Source organism: Ceratotherium simum, chromosome 1 (genome assembly GCF_057802395.1).
Source record: "Ceratotherium simum simum isolate JZ-2026a chromosome 1, ASM5780239v1, whole genome shotgun sequence".
In the NCBI taxonomy this organism is placed as follows: Eukaryota; Metazoa; Chordata; class Mammalia; order Perissodactyla; family Rhinocerotidae; genus Ceratotherium; species Ceratotherium simum.
The window spans coordinates 8877366-8900256 of record NC_141900.1 but is presented as its reverse complement, the minus strand read 5'-3'; the positions used below and the strand labels follow the sequence as shown (position 1 = coordinate 8900256).

Sequence of the window (22891 nt, the reverse complement as noted above, 5' to 3'; positions counted from 1 at the left end):
GAAATAAATTTTTAAAACTCTCAAAACTCAACAGTAGGTAAACAATAACATACATTTAAATGAGCAAAAGTGTTGAATAGACTCTTTACCAAAGAAGATATGTAGATGATAAATAACCACATGAGAAAATATTCAGCATCATTAGCAATGTAAGTTCAAGATGACGACAAGATACCATTACACATCCATTAGAGTGGCAAATATATAAAACATATACCGAAAATACCACTGATGGGGATGTGGAGCAATGGAACTCTCACCTTAGTGGTGGGAATGAGAAACAGCACAACCACTCTGAAAAACAGTTGGGCAATTCCTTGCATAGTTAAACATGTACTTAGCATGTAAGCCAGCCAGCTCAGGTATTTATCCTGGAGAAATAAAAACTTACATTCACACAAAGATGTGTTCATGAACGATGGTAGCAACTTTACTCATAACTGCCCCAAACTTGAAACAACCCAATGTCCTTTAACAGGTGAATAAATAAACAAATGTAGTAACTCCATACAATGAAATACCACATCACGATAAAAATACTGGCAGCCCGGGGTTCGGATACTGGGCGTGCCCGACGCACTGCTTCTCTGGCCATGCTGAGGCCGCGTCCCACATACAGCAACTAGAAGGATGTGCAGCTATGACATACAACTATCTACTGGGGCTTTGCGGAAAAAATAAATAAATAAAAATTAAAAAAAAAAAAAAATAAGTAACTTCAATGGATCTCAAAGGCGTTGTTCTAAGTGACAGAAGCTTGTATAGGAAAGTTAATACACACTGTATAATTCCACAGAGAACAGATCTGTGGTGGCCAGGGATGCGGGATGGAGTTCGACCACGAAGGGATGGTGTTCCACCACGAAGGGATGGCATGGGGGCCGGGGGCGGTTCCCATAGTGAGAGAACTGTTCTGTATCCTGCTTGCGGTGGTGGTTACGTGAGTCTGTACGTGTTTGGTAATTCATAGAACTGTACACAAAAAAGTCAATTTTACTGTATGTTAATTTAAACAATTCAATTGTAGAACTCTTATAAAGCAATCGTTTTTCTGCTCTCACTTTAAGGCTTCTGGATGACAATCATCTGTTGCACTTAGAATGTTGTTTGTAAGGAAATGGGTACTTTGTATCTTTATATATGCTTGTGGAAAAAATATAGTAATAATTTCATTTAAAATGATACAGGAGACTATAATATCTACAGTCCCTGAACAGAGGTCACTTACTCTGAATGAGGAGGGTTTGAAATAATGAGATTTTGCTCCACTTAATGAAACACATCTGCAGGCTGGAATTTTATTTATTCTTTTCTAATACTCTAATGCCAACACTGAATTCTAACTCAGGCACCAGGCCTGATCTTTAGATCAAATAACTCTGCTAATTGGTAAGGCTCCCCCTCCACCATCTGCTCTGCCTGTAACTCCCAGCATTTTATGAGAAAGCTACACAGTTGTCTTTCTTGTTAACAGCTAATCAAACACAGAGAACCCCAGAGAAGACGGTCAGACTCCTGCGCACAGAATCCTCAGGAGGGTAGGGGTTTAGGAGAGGCTCCACTCTAGCTGAAGCTTTCTTGTGCTCTGTCCATGGACTGCCCTGTGGGCTCCCCTCTGCGTTTCATCAGGCACATCCCTCACCTTCTCCTCCTGCCCTCTCACTTTCCCCACACCCCATGCTCCTGGGTCCCTCTGTGATGGTTTGCCATTCCCTCCAAAACAAAACGTGCAGGCAACCTGCTTCTTCCCGTGTCCTCTTGCCTGGCTTGTAGCACGTTGCTTCCCAGTGGTATCCGGTTCTGAGGATGGAGTATGGAGGGGCTGATGGGAGAAGCACAGAGCAGAAGGGAACCGCATGGAGTGCTGAGAGTGAAGAGGTGCAGGAGAGGACTTCGTGTTGTATATAATTGGGGGCTGTTTTAAAAGATAAACAGAACTTGCACACTTCTATTAACAGTCTGCTGACAAATTCTTAATTCTTATTTTACAAACAACAAAGTGAAACAAAACAAATCCTCTTTCCGTGACATGAATTGTATAAAAAAGTCTACTTGCTATTATTTTTCTTGCCACTGGATGTGACTTGCCTCAGTAAAGGGTCAGGGAAGAGTGAGATGGGTGATAAAACTTCTCCCACCACCTTCTCTGGAAGCGAATAGGGCTCAGGTTTGCTTGAGGCGGTGAAAGCCGATGGAGAGATGCAAATCAATGACAGGCAGTTAAACGCAATGTTTGGTGGCAAGTAGGTCTGTGCTCACTCAAAAATTGCAGCACTTATGATATGGTCAACTATATCTGTGACCAAAATTGGGCCTCTTTGCCATCTATAACAATGTTCCTATAATTTCATAATATTTAGAAGAACCACATTAAAATTAAAGTGTATGGTGACGTGGCATCAGGGTTTTCTTCATTGTGGAATACCTCAGCTGGACATTGTTTACTGACATCAAGAACATGCTATTCGGCATAAGGACATAGTTCCAAGTTTAGGTAAAGTTCCAGAAAAAATAAATTTAAATGTACTCTCAATTTTTACCTCCAAATGTCCCCTGAATGCCTCATTTTTTTTTTCCTTTCTCTAATGTCTCTTTTTTTTTCACCTTCTGCCGCTACCATCGTGTTTTCATATTGCTCCCCCTGTTTGTCTCTTTGTCTGCATCTGTCTTCTCTTCCCTTCTACTAATTCTGTGGTTCTCAATCAGGGTGCCACCACCTCCTGGGGGACTTGGAAATCAAAGGGTGTGTTTGGTTTTTCCCAGCACTTGGGATGGAGTAGTGCTGCTGGCGTTCTGTAAGCAGGGCCCAGGACAGCAGGGGTCTGTGATGTGGAGACTCTCCCACAGAGCAGGGTATTGTTTGCATCCTGTGTAAAAGCTATCGTGTACCCAGACAATAATGTGGGTGAAAGTGTGTTTATAATCATCCATGTATAGAAGCAAACTCTATATGTTTCCATATAAGCGCAAAGTATCTTGTACAATTTTAATCAGTTGCATCTTCCAGGAATACAAATAACATGAAAATTGAGGAAAGTCAGTACTTTGTTTTACTGCAAAATTTTCACAACTAGTGGTCATTATTTCAGAATAAAATCTCACCACTGGCAGAAATACCTCATACACTCTGTGTTGCCTGTCTGTACATCTGACCTGGCCTGCCGGCTGGTTCTCTGCTAGCGGCAGCCACAGTGCTCTGCCTTTAACGAATCCTGTCTCCTTCTCTTCCCTGCCAAACAGCTCACCTGCAATTCCCCACCTCCCAGGTCAGGTGAGGCCTTTCAAGCATTTCTCACCAACTTGAGCCCACTCGGGGCCCAGGTGCTGAAAAGCAGGTGTGCCCCCGCAGCAATTCTCTGTTGTCTCCTGGCGGGAGGCGGAGACCGCCGCGGAGAACACTGAGCCCTGTGGGTACAGAAGCCATGAGAGCAAAGGCCGGGAGCCTGTGTGCCCGCTGGGGTGGAACTGACCCCGGAGAGAAAATGACCTACATCCTGTCAAGCCACTATGATGTGAGCAATGATTGTTTCAGTAGCTGGTGTTGCTAATTCTCATTACTATAAAACTTAAGTATCGCAATTTCACTATGTTTCCCAGGGTAGCAATGTTTTGGAATTTGCATGTAAAATTATACATTATTTTATTATAAATTATTTTTCCCTCATATTACAATTAAGTAATTATATATATTTTTGTGTAATTTGCTTCTACATAGTTTATGTTATCTGTGATTTCATTTCAGAAAAGTAAATGGGGTATTAACACAGTATTTGTTATGAAAGTAGTGTGTGTTAACCAGAATGCTAAATATACCCTTATTTTCTCCTGTGGTAACCTCATGGCTTATATAGATGACTACCCAATTTAGACTGGCCACTGATCCGGTTAGCAAATAAGCTCCTGTAAGACATGTCCTCATTTTTTAAAATTAATTATTTTTTATGATGTAACTGGTTTATAACATTACATAAATTTCAGGTGCACATCACTATATTTTGACTTCTGTATAGACTGCATCATGTTCACCACCAAACGTCTAGTTGCCATCTGTCACCATACAAATGTGCCCCTTTACCATTTTCGCCCTCCCCCCACCCCCTTCCCCTCCTGTAACCACCAATCTAGTCTCCATAACTATGTGTTCGTTTGTTGATTTTATCTTCCACATATGAGTGAAATCATATGGTATTTGTATTTCTCCCTCTAACAAATTTTGCTTAGCATAATACCCTCAAAGTCCATCCATATTTTTGCAAAGGGCAAGATTTCATCTTTTTTATGGCTGGGTAGTATTCCATTGTGTATATATACCACTTCATTCTCCATTCATCTACTGATGGGCATTTATGTTGTTTCCAAGTCTTGGCTATTGTAAATAATGCTGCAATGAACATAGGGGTGCATATTTCTTTGCAAATTAGTGTTTTTGTGTTCTTTAGATAAATACTCAGAAGTGGAATATATGGATAATATGGTAGCTATATTTTTAATTTTTTGAGGACTCTCCATACTGTTTTCCATAGTGGCTGTGCCAGTTCACATTCCCACCAGCAGTGTATGAGGGTTCTCTTTTCTCCACCTCCACTCTAACACTTGTAATTTCTTGTCTTTTTAACTATAGCTGTTCTGACGGGTGGGAGGTGATATCTCATTGTGGTTTTGATTTGCGTATCCCTAATAATTAGTGATGTTGAACATTTTTTCATGTGCTTGTTGGCCATCTGTATATCTTCTCTGGAAAAATGTCTGTTCAGATCCTCTGCTCATTTTTTGATTGGGTTGTTTGTTTTTTGCTGTTGAGTTGCATGAGTTCTTTATGTATTTTGGATATTAACCTCTTATTGGATGTATGATTTGCAAATATCTTTTCCCAATTGGTGGGTTTTCTTTTCGTTTTGTTGATGGTTTCCTTTGCTGTGCAGAAGCTTTTTAGTTTTATGTAGTCCCATTTGTTTATTTTTTCTTTTGTTTCCCTTGCCTGAGGAGACATAATATTCAAAAAGATACTGTTAGGACCAATGTCAAAGAGCATACTGCCTATGTTTTCTTCTAGGAGTTTCATGGTTTCAGGTCTCACATTCAAGTCTTTAATCCATTTTGAGTTAATTTTTGTGTATGGTGTAAGATAATGGTCTACTTTCATTCTTTTGCATGTGGCTGTCTAGTTCTCCCAACACCATTTACTGAGGAGACTTTCCCTGTCTCCACTGTATGGTCTTGGCTCCTTTGTCGAAAATTAGACATCCATAGATGTGGGGGTTTATTTCTGGGCTCTCAATACTGTTCCATTGATCTGTGCATCTGTTTTTGTGCCAGGACCATACTGTTTTGATTACTATAGCTTTGCAGTATATTTTGAAATCATGGAGTGTGATACCTCCAGCTTTGTTCTTTTCTTTTAGGGTTGCTTTGGCTATTCAGAGTCTTTTATTGTTCCATTCAAATTTTAGGATTCTTTCTTCTATTTCTGTGAGAAATGTCATTGGGACTTTGATTAGGATTGCATTGCATCTGTAGGTTGCTTTAAGAAGTATGGATATTTTAACTCTGTTAATTCTTCTAATCCGTGGGCATAGAATATCTTTCCACTTCTCTGTCTTTTCAATTTCTTTCCAGAATGTTTTATAATTTTCAGTGTACAGGTTTTTTACCTTCTTTGTTAAATTTACTCCTAGGTATTTTATTCTTTTGGTGTGATTGTAAATGAGATTGTATTCTTGATTTCTTTTTCGGCTAGTTTGTTGTTAATGTATAGAAACACAACTGATTTCTGTATGTCAATTCTGTACCCTGAAACTTTACTGTATTTTTTAATAATTTCTAATAGCTTTTTATAGGATTCTTAGGGTTTTCTATACATAAAACTATGTCATCTGCAAATAGTGACAGTTTTACCTCTTCCTTCCCAATTTGGATCCCTTTTATTTCTTTTTGTTGACTAATTGCTCTGGCTAGGACTTCCAATACTATGTTGAATAAGAGTGGCAAAAGTGGCCATAATTCTCTTATTCCTGTTTTAGAGGACTAGCTTTCAGTTTTTCCCCATTGAGTATGTTAGCTGTGGGTTTGTCATATATGGCCTTATGTCAAAGTATTTTCCTTCTATAGCCATTTTATTCAGAGTTTTTATCATAAATGGATGTTGAATCTTGTTAGATGTTTTCTCTGCATCTATTGGGATGATCATGTGATTTTTAATCTTCATTTTGTTAATGTGGTGTATCTTGTTGCTTGATTTGCAGATGTTGAACTATCCTTGCACCCCTGAAATAAAACCCACTTCATCATGGTTTAGAAAACTTTTAATGTATTGTTGTATTTGGTTTGCTAATATTTTCTTGAAGACTTTATATCTATGTTCATCAGTGATATTGGCCTGTAACAGTATTTTTTGTGTTGTGCTTCCTGGTTTTGATGTCAGGGTAATGTTGATCTCATAGAAAGAGTTAGGAAACAAGCCCTCCTCTTCAATTTTTTGGAAGAGTTTGAGAGGGATAGATATTAAATCTTTGAGTATTTGGTAGAAATCACCAAGGAAGCTGTATGGTCCTGGACTTTTTCTTTTTGGGACGCTGTTGATTACTGTTTTGATCTCCTTACTAGTGATCGGTCTATTCAGATTCTCTCTTTCTTCTTGATTCAGTTTTGGAAGGTTATATAATTCTGAGAATTTATCCATTTCTTCTAGGTTATCTAATTTGTTGGTGTATAGCTTTTCATAGTATTTTCTTATAATCCCTTGCATTTCTAGAGTATTTGTTGTAATTTCTCCTCCCTCATTTCTGATTCTATTTATTTGAGACTTCTCTCCTTTTCTTTGTGAATCTAGCTAAAGATTTGTTGATTTTGTTTACCTTTTCAAGGAGACAGCTCTTGGTTTCATTGATCTTTTCTGTAGTCTTTTTAGTCTCTCTATTTTTGCTCTGATTTTTATTATTTCCTTCCTTCTACTGATTTTGGGTTTCATTGTTCTTTTTTTCTTTGTCTTTTTCTTTCTTTTTTTTTTTTTGAGGAAGATTAGCCCTGAGCTGACATCTGTTGCCAATCCTCCTCTTTTTTATTTGCTGAGGAAAATTGGCCCTGAGCTAACATCTGTGCCCATCTTCCTCTACTTTATATGGGATGCCACCACAGCACAGCTTGATAAGCAGTGTGTGGGTCTGTGCCTGGGACCCGAACCTGCAAACCCCAGGCTGCGGATGCAGAGTGCATGAACATAACCACTACACCACTGGCTGGCCCCCATTTGTTCTTTTTTTCCTAGTTCCTTTAGGTATACTGTTAGATTGTTTATTTGAGATTTTTCTTGTTTCTTTTTGGTAGGCCTGTATTGCTATAAACTTCCCTCTTACTACTGCTTCTGCTGTATCCCATAGATTTTGGTATGTTGTATTTTCATTTTCATTTGCCTCCAGGTATTTTTTGATTTCTCCTTTGATTTTTTCATTGGCCCAATAGTTGTTTGGTAGCATTTTGTTTAATCTCCACATATTTGTGACTTTTTCAGTTTTCTTCTGTAGTTTATTTCTAGTTTCATACTATTGTGGTCAGAAAAGATGGCTGATATTATTTCAATCTTCTTAAATTTATTGAAACTTGTTTTGTGGCGTAATATGTGATCTATCCCGGAAAATGTCCCATGTGCATGAAAAGAATGTGTATTCTTCAGCTTTGGGGTAGAATATTCTGTACATGTCTAAGTCCATCTGGTCTAATGTGTCATCTAAGGCCAATGTTTCCATATTGATCTTCTGTCTGGATGATCTATCCATTGATGTATGTGGAATGTTAAAGTCCCCTACTGTTATTGTGTTGCTGCCAATTTCTCCTTTTATGTCTTTTAATATTGGAGTTATGTATTTATGTTGAGTGCATAGATATTTACAAGTGTTATATCCTCTTGTTGGATTGTTCCCTTTATCATTGTGTAGTGCCCTTCTTTATCTCTTCAGTTTTTGTTTTAAAGTCTATTTTGTCTGATATAAGTATTGCTATCCTAGCTTTCTTTTCATTTCCATTTGCATGGAATGTCTGTTGCCATCCCTTCACTTTCAGTTTGTGAGTGTCTTTAAGTCTGAAGTGTGTCTCCTGTATGCAGTATACATATGGGTCTTGTATTTTTATCCTTTCAGCCACTCTATGTCTTTTTATTGGAGCATTTAGTCCATTGACATTTAAAGTAGCTATTGACAAGTATGTACTTATTGCCATCTCATTACTTTTTTTCTGGTTGTTTTTGTAGTTCTTCTCTGTTCCTCTCTTCTTTTCTTGCTCTCTTCTCTTGTAATTTGACGACATTTTTAGTGTTATGTTTGGGTTCCTTTCTCTTTATTTTTTTGTGTATTTATTATAGGTGTTTGGTTTGTGGTTACCATGAGGTTCATATATAATAACCTATGTAAAAAGAAATCTATATTAAGTTGATGATCTCTTAGTTCAACTTCTTCCTAAAAACCCTACACTTTTACCCTCCCCCATCACGTTTTGTTTTTAATATCATATTTTATCTCTTTTAATTTTTTATATCCCTTAACCTCTTATCATAGATATAGGTTATTTTAGTATTTTTGTCATTTGACCTTCATAGTAGTTTTATAGGTGGTTGATCCACTACCCTTTCTATATATTTGCCTTTACCAGTGTTTTTTTTGTTTGATAATTTTCTTATTCCTATTTGTGGCCTTTTCTTTTCCATTTAAAGAAGTCCCTTAACATTTCTTATAAGTCCAGTTTAGTGGTGATAAACTCCTTTAGTTTTTTTGTCTGGAAAACTCTTTCTCTCTCCTCTGTTTGGAATGATAGCCTTGCCAGGTATTCGTGGCTGTAGGTTTTCTCCCTTCAGCACTTTAAATATATCATGCCACTCTCTTCTAGCCTGTAGGGTTTCTGCTGAGAAGTCAGCTGATAGCCTTATAGGATTTCCTTTGTATGTAACTTGTTGCCTTTGTCTTGCAGCTCTTAGGATTCTCTCTTTATCTTTAATTCTTGATATTTTAATTATAAGTCTTGGTGTGGGCCTCTTTGGGTTCCTGTTGTTTGGTACTCTCTGTGCTTCGTGAACCTGAATATTTTTTCCTTCTCCAGGTTAGGAAAGTTTTCAGCAATTATTTCTCCAAATAAGTTTTCTGCCCCTTTGTCTCTCTCTTCTCCTTCTGGGATACCTATAATGCAAATGTTCATACACTTGATGTTGTCCCAGAGGTCCCTTAGACTGTCCTCACTTTTTTTTTCTGTTCAGCTTGGGTGATTTCCTCTACTCTTTTGTCCAGATTGCTGATCTGTTCGTCTATTTTATCTACTCTGCTGTTGATTCCCTCTAATGAATTTTTCATTTCCATTATTGTTTTCTTCAGTTCTGATTGGTTCTTTTTTATATTTTCCAATTCTTTGTTGAAGTTCTCACTGTGTTCATTTATTCTTCTCCCAAGATCAAAGAGCAGTACCCTTTATCAGGTAGATTGTTTATTTCTGTTTTGTATCGTTCTTTTTCTGAAGATTTGTCCTGTTCTTTTATTTGGAACATATTCTTTTATCTCCTCATTTTGCCTACCTCTCTGTTATATCTATGTATTAGGTAGATCGGCTATGTCTCCTGATCTTGAAAATGTGGCCTCATGTAGGTGATGTTTAATGGGGCCCAGGAGCATGCTCCCCTCTTGACACCTACACCAAATGCTCCAGGGGTGTCCCCGGTGTGGGCTGTGCTCTTCTGCTGTGGCAGGATTGCTATGGCTACATGGAAAGACTAGGCTGGTCCTCATGCTGGCTGGTTGCAAGGCCTGGCCATGTGCAGCTGCTATGGGCAAATTATTGGGTGAGGTAAGCCCCCAGCACAGATGACTGTGAGGTCTGGTAGTGCACAATTACTGTGGGTTTGCTTGTGATGGAGTCAGGCCCCAATGTGGCTGGTTGCTAAGTCTGGGGGTGCATAACTGCTGCAGGCCTCAGGTGTGGCTGGCTGCACAGCCAGGGCATACTTGGCTGCCTCAAACGTGATGGTTGGTGGGGCAACTTGCAGGTAGGCTAGCTGCATGGCATGCAGCAGTTGCCAGCTTGCTCTTGGATGAGACAGGCCTCTGGCAAGAACAGGCTACACTGCCCTGCGTGCACAGGTGCCTCTGGTACATTGATGGGCAGGAGAGGCCCCTGGTATGGCAGCATGCAAGTGTTTCAGGTGTTGGTAGGAGGGGAAGATTCCCTGTGTGGCTGTTTGAGAAACCCAGCGATTCAAGTTGGCTGTGGGCTCACTGGTGGGCAGGGCCAGTTCCTGGGGTGGCCTACCTGTGCTTCCGGGCTATACTTGATTGCCTCAGGTGCTCTAGTGGCCAGGGTAGGCCCCTGTGCTAATACGCTAGAGCAAGGATTCCAATGGTGACTGCCAGTGTCTGTGTCAGCACAGCTGAACTAGTGACAATAATGGCTGCTGCCAGTGTCTCAGTTCCTGGCAGGTAGGCCCTGCCCCCTCCTGCCTCCCTGGGATGTTCAAAACTTAGTAAGTGAGTCTCTTTTACCAATGGACTATGCACTATTCTGTCTGATGTTTTTGTACAGGTTTCTGGATTGAATGAGTCTGTATGTGGGTCCTTTAAAAGCAAGTTTTCCTGTCCCTGAAATTCTATAGTTTTCCTGGGTATATTTTGCATTGGTTTTCAAAGCCAGGTGTTTTGGGTTCTCATCTCTCTTGTGCTGGATCTAAGGGCTCGAGTGCCTAATGTGGAGTTCGAATCCCCTGCTCCTCCAGGAAAGGCTTCATACCTGTAAGATTGCTCTTCACCGTGAAGTGCAGTGGCTAGGTTGTGGTTTTTTTCCTCAGCAGGGCTGTATCTCAGCCTGCCCCCTACCCCTGGGTATCCCTTGTTGTGGGGGTTCTTTTCATCCAGTTTCCAGATCTCTCTCAGAGGAATTGTTCTACAGGTAGTTGTAGGTTTGTTATGTCCACAGTAGGAGGTGAGTTCAGGATCTTCCTATGCCTCCATATTCTAAACTCCTCAAGTACTCATAAGACATGTCCTTATTTTGAAATACTCATGTTAAAATCCCCATTTACCATCTTGAGGAAATAGAACATAACTTCCCATGGCTTAAGTGCAGGCTGTACCTAGTGACTTTCTTCCAAAGATTATAAGGAAAAAGCTTAAAAAAGGATAACTTTGTGGCAGATAAACCTGACAGAAACTCTTTCAACTAGATGATCAAAGTTAATGTCGATTGTGATAAGTCATGCTAATAGTATGTAACCCTGACGTGATGTGATAAGAATCACATTCTACCTGTGTGGTTTTCCTCCTAAAAATCCCTCACCTCAATGGATTCATGAAAAAATAATAAGGTGAACCCCTTATAGGGTTTTGTAGAATGTAGGGACATTCTACAAAACACGTGATATGTACTCCTCAAAAGTGTCAAGGTCATCTAACACAAGGGAAATCTGAGAAACTGTTACAGTCTAGAGGACCCTGAGGAGACATGGGGCCTAAATGCAATGTGGTGTCCTGGGTGGGAGTCTGGAACAGAAAAGGAATATTTGATGAAAACTAAGTAAATCTGAATCAAGTATGGACTTTATTTAAAATAATGGATTATATTGGTTCTTTACTTGGGACAAATGGACGATACTAACGTAAGATGTTAACAAGAGAAACTGAGTGCAAGATTATGCTCTCTAATATCTCTGCAGCTTTTAGGTAAATCTAAAATCATTCTAAAATAAAAAGTTTATTTAAAAAATCTTACCATTTCTCCATTTATGATCCTTCTATTCTGTTTCTCTACATTTATTAATAGTTAAATCTCTACCAAGTGAAGAGAAAACTTTGGGGTAAACTACAAAAGTTATTTCTCCCTTGTCACTCTATTCCATTGCCTAAAATTCCTGTTAAATCTATAACCACAATGTCTTGTTTTACAAGCATTTTGTCCTCTGTATTAATCCTCTGTGATTTCTCTAAGTAAGAAAATAATTCTTCTTGTCTGGACTATTGCAATGTCCTCCTACCTGCTGCCTTAATCATTTTCCCACATCAGATTAACCTTATTATATGCTGACATAGATTGCTTCTCCCCTTTGGGAAAAGATTGACTCACAGCTCCATGTCCCAAGTTGACTTTTCTCCCTCCCAGACCACCACCACTTTATATGTCCTCTGCTCAAACCGATCCAGTTATGGTGCCCTGCTAGAGCTATGCTTTCTCACCATGAGTTTACGATTATTATAATCTTTCTATCTGGAGCTCTACTCTTTCTAATTCTGTAAATTCTACTTCCAAAATGTCCCTCTCCATAAAAAACATTTCCAATGTTCCTTGCCAAAAATAGTATAATGCTTTTCTTTTCTCATATAGCTTTATATTTTTATTATCACTTAACATAGCAAAGTCCATGTCTTCTTGTTAAACTGTATCTTGAAGTCAGGTTGTCTCTTACAACTTCCTAATGCATCATGCACATAATCGGTGCCTAATAAATGTTTGTTGGAAAAAGTGTTTAACGCATCAATAGTAGTTAAGTGTAAAGAGTCATATGGATGACTTTGACTTATAGGTTTACTCTTCTCTATACTTTAATATATTGTTTAAGATTCTAAAATGAGCATTTGTTAACTTAAAATTAGAATTAAGCAACGAGTCTCTTCAGTTGTATACTGTGTAATGCACATGTCTTCCCTTAGGCATAGGTTCTGTGCTGGTAGGTGGAAGAAAATGATGGAGTAGAGGGAGGTGGGATGGGAGGTAAACACAGAGGGAAGCATGGTCAGAACCTGAGTGAATGAACCATAAAACAGACTCAAAAATGTTACCAGACTTATTGATACCCGAGAGTTCCTTCTACATTAGTCTTACTGAGTTATATTTGTATGGGCTCTACTGAAGATGATGGATTTGACATAATGCACTAAAACCTAACTTTTATCTCTATCAATCCGTTTCATATTATTTTGAAGTTGTAATTTTATGGTATCCAATTCAAAATTTCTTCTACGAATAACCATTCAATAAAGTCTTTGGAAAATTAGGCTCTAAGGACATAATTAATCTTAATATATAGAATAATATTTTGTGATATTGAAAATGACTTTGTTGTGATTCAAGATAACATTATATTGCATGTTTTCGCAACTAAAGCAACAATTTCAAATGGATACAAAAGTTTTATAGTCAGTTCTCCTGCTGGAAAGAATCCTCTTAGAAAACATCAAAATGCTGATGAATTATTTGGAATAATCCTGACTGTAATACTTTTGCATAAATAGTGTTTAGGAACACTATTAATTCAAACGGAAATGTTTTGTTCAAGGAAACAGAAAATGCTCTTGATGGACCAGCATTTGGCCTGCAAACTCATGCTGGCCTCAGCAAGAGAGGTGATTTGTTAAAAGTTCCCTGATGTTTGTAGTGTCAAGAAACGAGTTATTTTGCTTCTTTGATTTTAGAATCCAATAACGGTTACCTATTCAATCTTCTGTACTGCACATAATATGCCTGCCATGTACTGGCTTTGGGAGTTTCCATTAATATGGATTTCTCAAACCCTGACACAATCATGGTAGCCTCACTGGAGAAAGCTCTGCTGCCTAAAGATAAAGGGAAAAAAGTAAAAGAGGCTTGATTTTCCATTAAAATAAAAAGCCAGGCACATGACCACAAATGAATTGCATCCTTTTGTTTTTCTTCCAAGGGTGCACATGTGACAATCCTGCTGATTTTCAATAATTTCTGCATGCGTAGCTTCCTAAAAACTTCCAAAAAGCATAGGTAAGTTCTAAGAGTAGGTGGGGCAATAGTCATGATTCTGCTTCAGTGACCTGGTTCTTCCTTTTGTGCTACCTACACCAAGCACTAAAATCTCATTTGGAAATTACAGCGAGTCCATGCTGAGTTTCTGGCATTAGGTGAATCTTATATCTCAAATAACCTCCCTTTTTTAAAGAATCACATCTGCTACCAAAAGAGAAACTGGAAAATTTTGAGAGTAAGAGACTGGATATTGAATAAAAGAATATGGATCCTGCTGCTGTAAGAAAATTGCTACAATTTCTTTCCTTAACCAGATGCTCTGAGAGAGAAAAAGTCCTATTTCCTCACCCTTTATATAACCTGAGGGCAGAGCTTGGTTACTTAACTTTGATGTGCCACATATGATCAAAGGTGGGAGTTAGTGCTGAAGAATCTCAGAATGTCAATCTCAGGAGACTAGCAGAAAAGAGCATACCTGTGGCGCAGGCATAAGTATGGACTTGCCTGTCCAATACAGGAATGTGGACCCATGGTAGGAACTGAGTATATAAATGTGCTACATTGGGTACTTTTGAAACCACTCATTTCGCAGGGGAATCTTTTGAATTACAAAAAATTAGATGCGTAGATCAGCTGATAAACATATACATGCCTGAAAATGTAGAACAAAATGTTCATCAATGGAACAAGGACCAAATCAACTTATCACCAAAGCTAGTACTCCCAGGGAACGTTATGAAAACAGGTGATTTTAGCATCTAAATCTGAACAAACTAGAATTAAGCATAGAGATGCACAAGGAAGAAAAAGAGGAAAGAAAGGCTAACAGAAGGAAGAAATTGATGTCTATATCAAGGCAAGAGGGAGCAAAAGTGAGAATTAAAAAAGAAAAAACACTTTTAAAAAAACAGTTGGATAGATCTGTCAATTCAAGCAATGTTTAGAGTTTCAATCTGACAGTGGATGTTCATCTCACTCTTTTCAGGCAAAATATAAAATGAGCAAGGATTCTAAAAGAGAAGAAAGCAACAATAAGTCTGAAATGAGCATGTGTGAATCAAGTAGTTCTGGAGGTGATTCTGATGACCTCTATTTGCCTTCCCCAAACACCTGCCAGTACAGTCAAAATCTCACCAGCAAATCACATGGGAGCCCAATCACCAGGTCTGGGTCTAGACGAGCACTAAAATGTACCCATGAAAGAGATGCAGCACAGGAGATGGGGAGGCATGGAGGGAGCCCTGAGCAGCGGTGTGCATCAGGAGCTCTCTACAGGACCCTACACGATCATATAGGTGACTTGTAGCCCTTTTAACAGATTTTTTTTTTAAAAAGACTCAGACTTCTCTGTGCTGTCAGGGTTGAAAAGGCAGAAATGCATAAATTAGACACAGATACAGATTAAAAAGAAATTTAACTGGAGGATATTCAAATGCTAATTAGCAAATCAGTATATTTGATAATACTGCCTATTCTACAGCATCTCAGTAAAACCCTAGAAAGTTTCAAATGAAATAACTGCACTGTTCCATCTCAAAAGCATAAGAGATTACTTAGGCACATCCTATTCAAGACAAGCGTTGGCTGCTTTGCTCGGCACATGCCGGAAGCTGTGAGGCAATGATTGGTTTTCAGCAAACCGCTTTAGATACTTCGCTTCCTTCAGTTTAACACATTTGGTGTTTAGACTGTCTCTGCGCTTGACTCACATCTTTTGAGAGGGCATTGTGTTGTCCAGGATATGGCCTTGTCTCAGTCCCCTAGACATATTTTAAGGAAACTAGAGGGATCTGCCTGTCTGAAAACGAACAAACAACTAACAAAAAGAGATGGAGGGTTCCAAGCCAAAAAACTCCTACCAGTGCACCACCCAACACTAACCAGTCACCTCATCTTAGCCTGAAGGCTATTACCTATGTCTCCTTCTCTTCTGTAGTGAAAATCAGAAAACTACTTTTTGATTCCAGAAAAGAATAAAGAAAGCCCAGCAGTGTCTTTGCCTAAGAATAGATGCGCGGCCAGCATGAGCTATAAGGAAGACACACTAGCATAGAAACAGAGAAGAGGGGATCCTTCTACAGATTTGTGTTTCTTGAATTCTATTTTCAAGCAGAAAAAAAAAGAAAACCTCTAAATGCAGTTCTTAAAAAAAAAAAAAGTAAATACAATGAAGCTTTTGTTGAATGTTATTGAAATTCATCCTATGCACCACCCCCCATTTCTCAAAGAGAGATTCTGTGAGAGTGCACGAGCAGGTCACATTATTGCCGTAGAATATTCTCTTGACAGAACTTGATAGATCATGAACACTTCTTCAAAATAGTTAAAATGTGATTTTTAAAAAAACCTTTAATAAATCTAGGCTGATTTTTCTTTTGAATGTGTAACTGTCATAAGCACAGTAACAGTTTAGATTTCTTATAACGTCCCAAACCCCTAATTTTAGTTGAAATGTATCTTATACTACTATTTTGGAAAGCAATAGTGATTCTTAAAATGAAGATGTTTTCATTATAAGTTTTACATCCTTATTTTTCTCTTAAGTGGGTGATACTAGAGTGAATGATTTTTGAAGACAAGTTGAGGATATTTGAAACTCTTTACCATAATATTTGAGTAAAGTAAATCCTTGATATTCACAGTATAGTATGCTCTAAGTTGTTAGTGGATCCCTCATACCACTGTTTCATTTAACTTCTCAAACAAAAAACGTATGAGATTGTATTAGTCATCTCAGGCTGCCATAAATACTGCAGATTGGGTGGCTTAAACTACAGAAATTTCTCTCTCGCACTTCTGGAGGCTGGAAAGTCCAATATCAAGGTTCCGGCTTATTCAGTTTCTGGTGAGGAAACGCTCTTCCTAGCTTGCAGGTGGCCATCTCCTTCTGTGTCCTCACAAAGCCTTTCCTTGGTGTGCATGCTCCCTGAGCAGGGAGTGGGTACTCTCTGGTGTCTCTTCTTATAAGGACACTAATCCTATTGGATCAGGGCCTCACCCCTATAACCTCATTTAACCTTCATTACTTCCTTATACCAAATACAGACACACTTGGAGTTAGGGCTTCAACATAGAAATTTGGGGGGGAGGGAAATTCATTCCATAACAGACATCATGATCAGAGAACTGAGCTCAGATTCAAGAACTAGTAAATGACTAGCTCTGAACACCAAGATCTAAGTGTTCATTGTTCAAAGTGAAGCCTTAGCAAAATTCTCAACTTATATCAAGACTTTCAGGATAGCTCCCTTATTTAGTCAAAAATTTCAAATGTGAAATGTGTGTATGCCAAGGGCTTTTGGATTTGCTTTATATAAAGTTTTTGATCAACCAATGAGAGGGGATTCAGTTTAGAAAATTTAAAGCCTATGTTTGTATATATCTTTTTAAACTTTAAAGCAACTATAGTTTATCCATTTTTAAAGAGCAGTACAGTTTTGTATGAGATTAAAAAAAAAACACACACCCGTAGATCATGGTCCAGCATATGAGAAAGTTGTGGCCTCCTGCCTGTAGCCTTGATTCTGAGCTCCATTTCTGGACTCTGCAGTCCCAGCTCCCCTCTTGACTCCTCACAGCTGATTCTCCTCCTCTTCTGGTTGCTTGGTCTTAAACTCCCTCCCTTAGACCTCTGATAAACTTTTGCTGATGTTATGTTATGTGATATATAAATACAGACTCATCTAAGGAATCAGATAAAGCATTGTATCAGTATAAAAAGCAGACTGTGAAAAGTTCTCTCATTCCTTTCCATAGAGGCATGGACACTATGGCAAGCCTTGTTTTTGTTTTTTTTTTTTTTTTTGATTGAGGCATAATTGACCTATAAGTTTTTTATTATATTAGTTTCAGGTGTACAGTGTAATGATTCGATATTTGTACACACTGTGAAATGATCACCACAATAAGTCCAGTTAGCATCCATCACCATACATGGTTACAAATTTTTTTTCTTGTGAGGAGAATTCTCAAGATTCACTTTCTTAGCTGCTTTCAAACATGCAATACAGTATTATTGACTATAGTCACCATGCTGTACATTGCATCCCCTCACTTAGTCATTTGATAACTGGAAATTTATGCCTTTTGTCCCCCTTCACCCACCCTCCAACGCCCGACTTCAGGCAACCACCAAACTGTTCTCTCTATCTATGGGTTTGGGGGTTTTTTGGTTATTTTTCTAGGCATCTTTCATCCCCGTGATTTACTCTAAGATGGGGAGAGAAGAAATTATCCTAGCATTGTTCTGTGCACTCCCATCGCCACCCCCACCCATTACAAAGAAGGCACAACCCACCATGGGAACAAGCCATAGGATTACTTGTTCATTGACAGCATTGGGAAGGATGATGATATGACACTTACTGTGGCACCTGACCCCGGATAAATACTCTGCAAATGTGGAATAGATGAATGGATGAATGACAATAGCCAAACCAAATACCCAATGGATCCATTTGAACAAACTTGCTTGAAGGATCAAATCAATTATAATTTTAGACCAAGTAAGTCTTCTGTTTGTTTTGTTAATAAGACTAACCCAAGGAAGTTTTTTGTTGTGGCACGTGTTATTTTGCTGTATTCATTAGAATAGTACAGAATTTAAATCCTTGGGCATAAGGATTACACCTTATTTTTGCCCTTACTCACCTAAGTGCCAGCTGGTGATGCTATGAGGTGATTTGACAGCGTAATCTGAAGATACCAAATAATTAAATACTAATTTTCTGTAATAAAAGATTTTTCTCCATTAATTATATTACTATTAATATAGAAAATTTCACCCATAGAAATGATCCTAAATAAACTGGGTACATATTTGATCTACTCTTTTTACTGAATAAAAATAAAAACTTTTGTTAGTGTTATACCTAGAACTTTTGGTGCATTTATGCCTATAAATCTGGTTGTAGTTTTTATAAAGTGCATCTAAGAATGAGAATTGCTTATTAAAAACAAGAATAGCCTGCAAGAGGTAGAGATTTCATTGTCCAGCATATGGTAACCTTCCTGGAGAAAATTCTCTAGTCTATTTTCTTTTATCTTTTCACAAATGTGCTTCTTTATTTATCTTAATTACACTTATATTCTTAATTTTTAAACATTTTACTTTTTAAATTGAGATATAATTGACATATAACATTGTATTAATTTTAGGTACATAACAATGATTTGATATATTTATATATTGCAAAATGATTACCACGGTAAATGTAGTTAACGTCCATCACCGTTCAATTATAAATTTTTTTTCTTGTCATGAGGACTTTTAAGATTTACTCTCCTAGCAACATTCAAATATACAATACAGTATCGTTAACTATAGTCATCCTGTTGTACATTACATCTCCAGGACTTATTATCTTATAACTGGAAGTTTGTACCTTTTGACTACCTTAAGGCCCTCTTAAGCTTCACACACGTATTTCTTTTTGTTTTTTGGAGCTAATTTTTATACTGAGATCATAAATATGTGTATGTATATGTACGTGTGTGTGTATACACAGAGAGAGCAAGAGACAGAGCAAGAGGGAAGAGAGAGGGAGAGGAGAGTTGTGATATTTTTTTATTGTTGTTGCTGTTCAACAATATATCTTGGAAATGATTGCAAGACAATATCTATAGGTCTCTGTCATCCTTGTTACAGTTGCACAACATTTCCTGGTGTGGACTCGCTCTACTTTCCTTATCGACTCTGGAGGATAGTTTATTTATTTATTTCTATTTTAAGCAATCTTGCAATAAATTTCTTTGTAATCAAATGACTATGCCCTCATTTGCATTTCCATGAAACAGATACCCAGATTTTTAAACACTGCTTTCTCATCAAAAACACCCAGTGAATACTCCTCAGCCACAGTCCACTCAGCACCTCACACCATCACCCTTGCCAATGCTGCCAACCCGGTTTGTAATATGTGATGCCCTGCTGCTCACATTGCGCTATTGAGAGGACATTCTAACATCTTTTTCCATGAAGATTCTATTTATACTGTTGGCTTATTTACTATGAGGCCGCTTTTCTCTTCCATTGGTTTCTAAAGGGACTTGCAATATCTGCTTTGCTTTCCATTTCGCTCTGACCCTATGTTCTGTCATCACTAACGTGTCAGGCAGGACTCCTAAAGGGACAAGAGCTCGGCCTGGAGACCGGCTCTCCCAGTTGCTGCTCATCTCAGCCCCTTCCCAGTTGCATTAGTAGGTAATGTGAACGCGCACGCGAAGACGCCCGCACCCGTATATCCATGTGCACACGTGTTTATGACCTCTCAGTAGAAAATAAGTCCCAAGAAGCAAACAAAAAGACATGTTTGTGTGAATGCTGGGGAGAGCCTGCCAGAACACCCACATCTCTGGAAAGGAGTGGGGGGGAGCTTTTCAAGTATTCCTTGGTTGAATTTCCGTCTGAGCATTAGAGTCCAGAGGTAACTGTCATGGGCTCTGTTAAGAACTTATAAAATGATTAAGAAAAAAAAAAAGACTGATATATATTAATAATAGAAAACAATACAAAACAATGTAAAATTAACCACTAATGTGTGGGTTTGAGAATCAAAGCACAGTAACACAGTAGCATTAAATAGTACTTAAATCATGAAATGTTGTAACAATGAAATCACTCATAGAGTGACATTTCAAGCCAACAAATAATATTAATAAAAGACAAAATTCTTTTATCAGTTGATATTACAGATTAAATGCGCAAGAGTTCTCAAAAGGCAACAAGAACAAACGCCTGAGTTACAGCCTGGGTGTGGAATTCCATACTTAGTGACAGGTAAGATAAACTGATTTTAGGTGATGCTCGAAAATCAAAGATGGATTTAATAAGAATATTTTATAATTTTTGAGAACTAATATATTATACATAAATCACTGGAAAGAAAAAAAAAATTTTCCTTGTGTTGCTCCTGGAACTGCATTTAATCAGATCCTGAAAGTCCTATCATTTCCATTTCAAATAATTTCCAAAGAAGGCCAGGGAGCAGAGTTTACTGTGACTCTCTCTTCTACACTGAGAAATATAAACAGCAGAGGGAAAGCAGGATATTGAAGAACTCTCTCATGCTCATATATAAAAATCTCACACTGGGGTTTTGCAGGTAGGTAGCATATTTGTCTCTGATACAGAGCTCAGAGGAGAAGGAAAAAAAGGAAAAGAAAGAAAGAAAGTTTTCAAAAGAACAGATCCTAAATATGAAGAGAATCATTACAGTTGATGAAAAGAAAGAATAGTAAAATATTTTAAAACATTCAGGGAACAGGAAGAATTAAAAGAAAATAAAACAGAGATATAAATTGGAAAAGTTAATAAAAAATAATGAGTCTCTGGGTAGTGTAGTAACAGCTCAGGTATGAAAATTCTTAATAACAAAAGCTACTTTTAAAAATCTTAAAGTGACAGGAAGCTTTGCTTTACAAATGCTTCTGTGAATGGCTTCTGTTCATCTCTGTGCTTGAAAGACATTTTTCTCCTGTTTGCTGAGCATTGTTTTTCTGCACAATTTTCCCTCTTTAGCTATGATTTTCATCTTCCTTGTGAAAATAAATATTTCAGCCACCTTTGGTTTACACCGACACACACACACACTTCAACCTGTTACTATAATAGACTTTGAACATTTATTATCAAAGCATTGCGTATGATCACTTTTACAAGATGTGAGACTGATTGTAATAAGAAGCTTCTGACCTAGAAGTTTAGAAGTAGAATGCATTCTCTCTGTTAACTGAGACAGTGTCTCAACCTAAGCGTTATCTGTGAAATTAGGCGAATGTGCAGATAAAATGAGTTATCTGCTCATGCCTGATTTCCTTTTGTTGCTTCTCACAAAAGACAAGTCTGAATTGTACAGTTGCTTTCAGCTGCAAGTGCCAGAAGACCCAAGCACAAGAAGGGTCATAACAAGAGTTCCTGAAGTCATGTGCCCCAAGATCCGGAAGTGGGGAGCTCCAGGACTGATGACCTCGAGAGCCAAATGCAACCCGTCCCTCCTCTGCATCCTTATTTGGAGATGTCTTCCTCTTGGACACAGAGAGGTGTGGCAGTTCCTGGCAGGAACACAGGTGCCCAGGAAAAAGAGAGAGGTGTCATTTCGACAATTCTTTTATTAAGGAAGAAAATCTCTCCTGGAACCTCCTCAGCAGACTTCTCCTCAAGGCTGGTGGATCCCAGCAGGTTACCTGCAGGCCTAAAGAACCCCCTGCTGGGGGCTGGTTTAGTCTGTCTTGGTCATCTCCATGTACGTTTCTGATAAGGGAAAGGGTGATGGGGTGGGGGGTGGCCACTATTCCTATCTGTCACATCAGATAAACTTTAAAACTCTTTTACAGATTGTCTATGCTAATATTTTTGAATCCCAGCCTTTTGTTTCTTTCTACTCTGGAATGCACAATTGTGACTTGCTCATTTCATTAACGCGCATATATCACACGACTTAAAGATACAAATTGAAATGGGGAGGGGAAAGCCAGGGAAAGCAGCTTCTGAATAAATTATTTAAAATTCTTATATATCAAGGAACAGCCTATGCCTGGAGTAGCCAGCCGTTAATATATGACAGACCCTGAACACCGATTACCTGACACAAAGCCAGAGGCATGTCACCTACCTCTGCAGAGTGAACTTCATGGATTAAATGCTTCTCTACCGCTCTTAAAAGCAAATAAGGTTTTTTCGTTAAATATCTAGGCCTAAAGCCAAGCCTATCACAGTCTTTCTGCCCCAAGCATATATAAATATGAAACAGTCTCACAGAGAGTAAAACCCAACATTTTCCATTCTTGAAGGGGCCCAATGCCAAGAGGGAGAGCTTGAGGCATCCTTGACACCAGCTCCTTCAAGAACCTGTGGGGAAAACTCTTCCCTAGAAATGCTTATTGTGACAAATGCCATGGAGACAAATCTGTTGAATTCCACTGTTGTCAAGGCAACAGCTAAGCGGCCCTCTGGAGGGGCACTTCCTGTCTCTTCCTGGCCCGTTCTCCAGGTCTTGGAGAACCATGTCTCTGATCTCACAGAGGAAGCCCAGGATTCAAGCAGAAGCTCCCGGGACCTCCTGACATCTGACCTCAAAGGTGTCCATGTGGACGCCGCAGGCTCTCCAGGGCCTCCAGGCTGCAGCCAACCAGCCCAGGGCCATTCATTTGCTTTGGC

General features: G+C 38.6%; 1 pseudogene; it reads left to right on the top strand.

Annotated features, from left to right (window-relative positions):
- The first annotated feature begins 820 nt into the window (after positions 1-820).
- LOC101404491 (shugoshin 1 pseudogene) lies at positions 821-15040 on the top strand (annotated as a pseudogene).
- The last annotated feature ends 7851 nt before the right edge of the window (positions 15041-22891 follow it).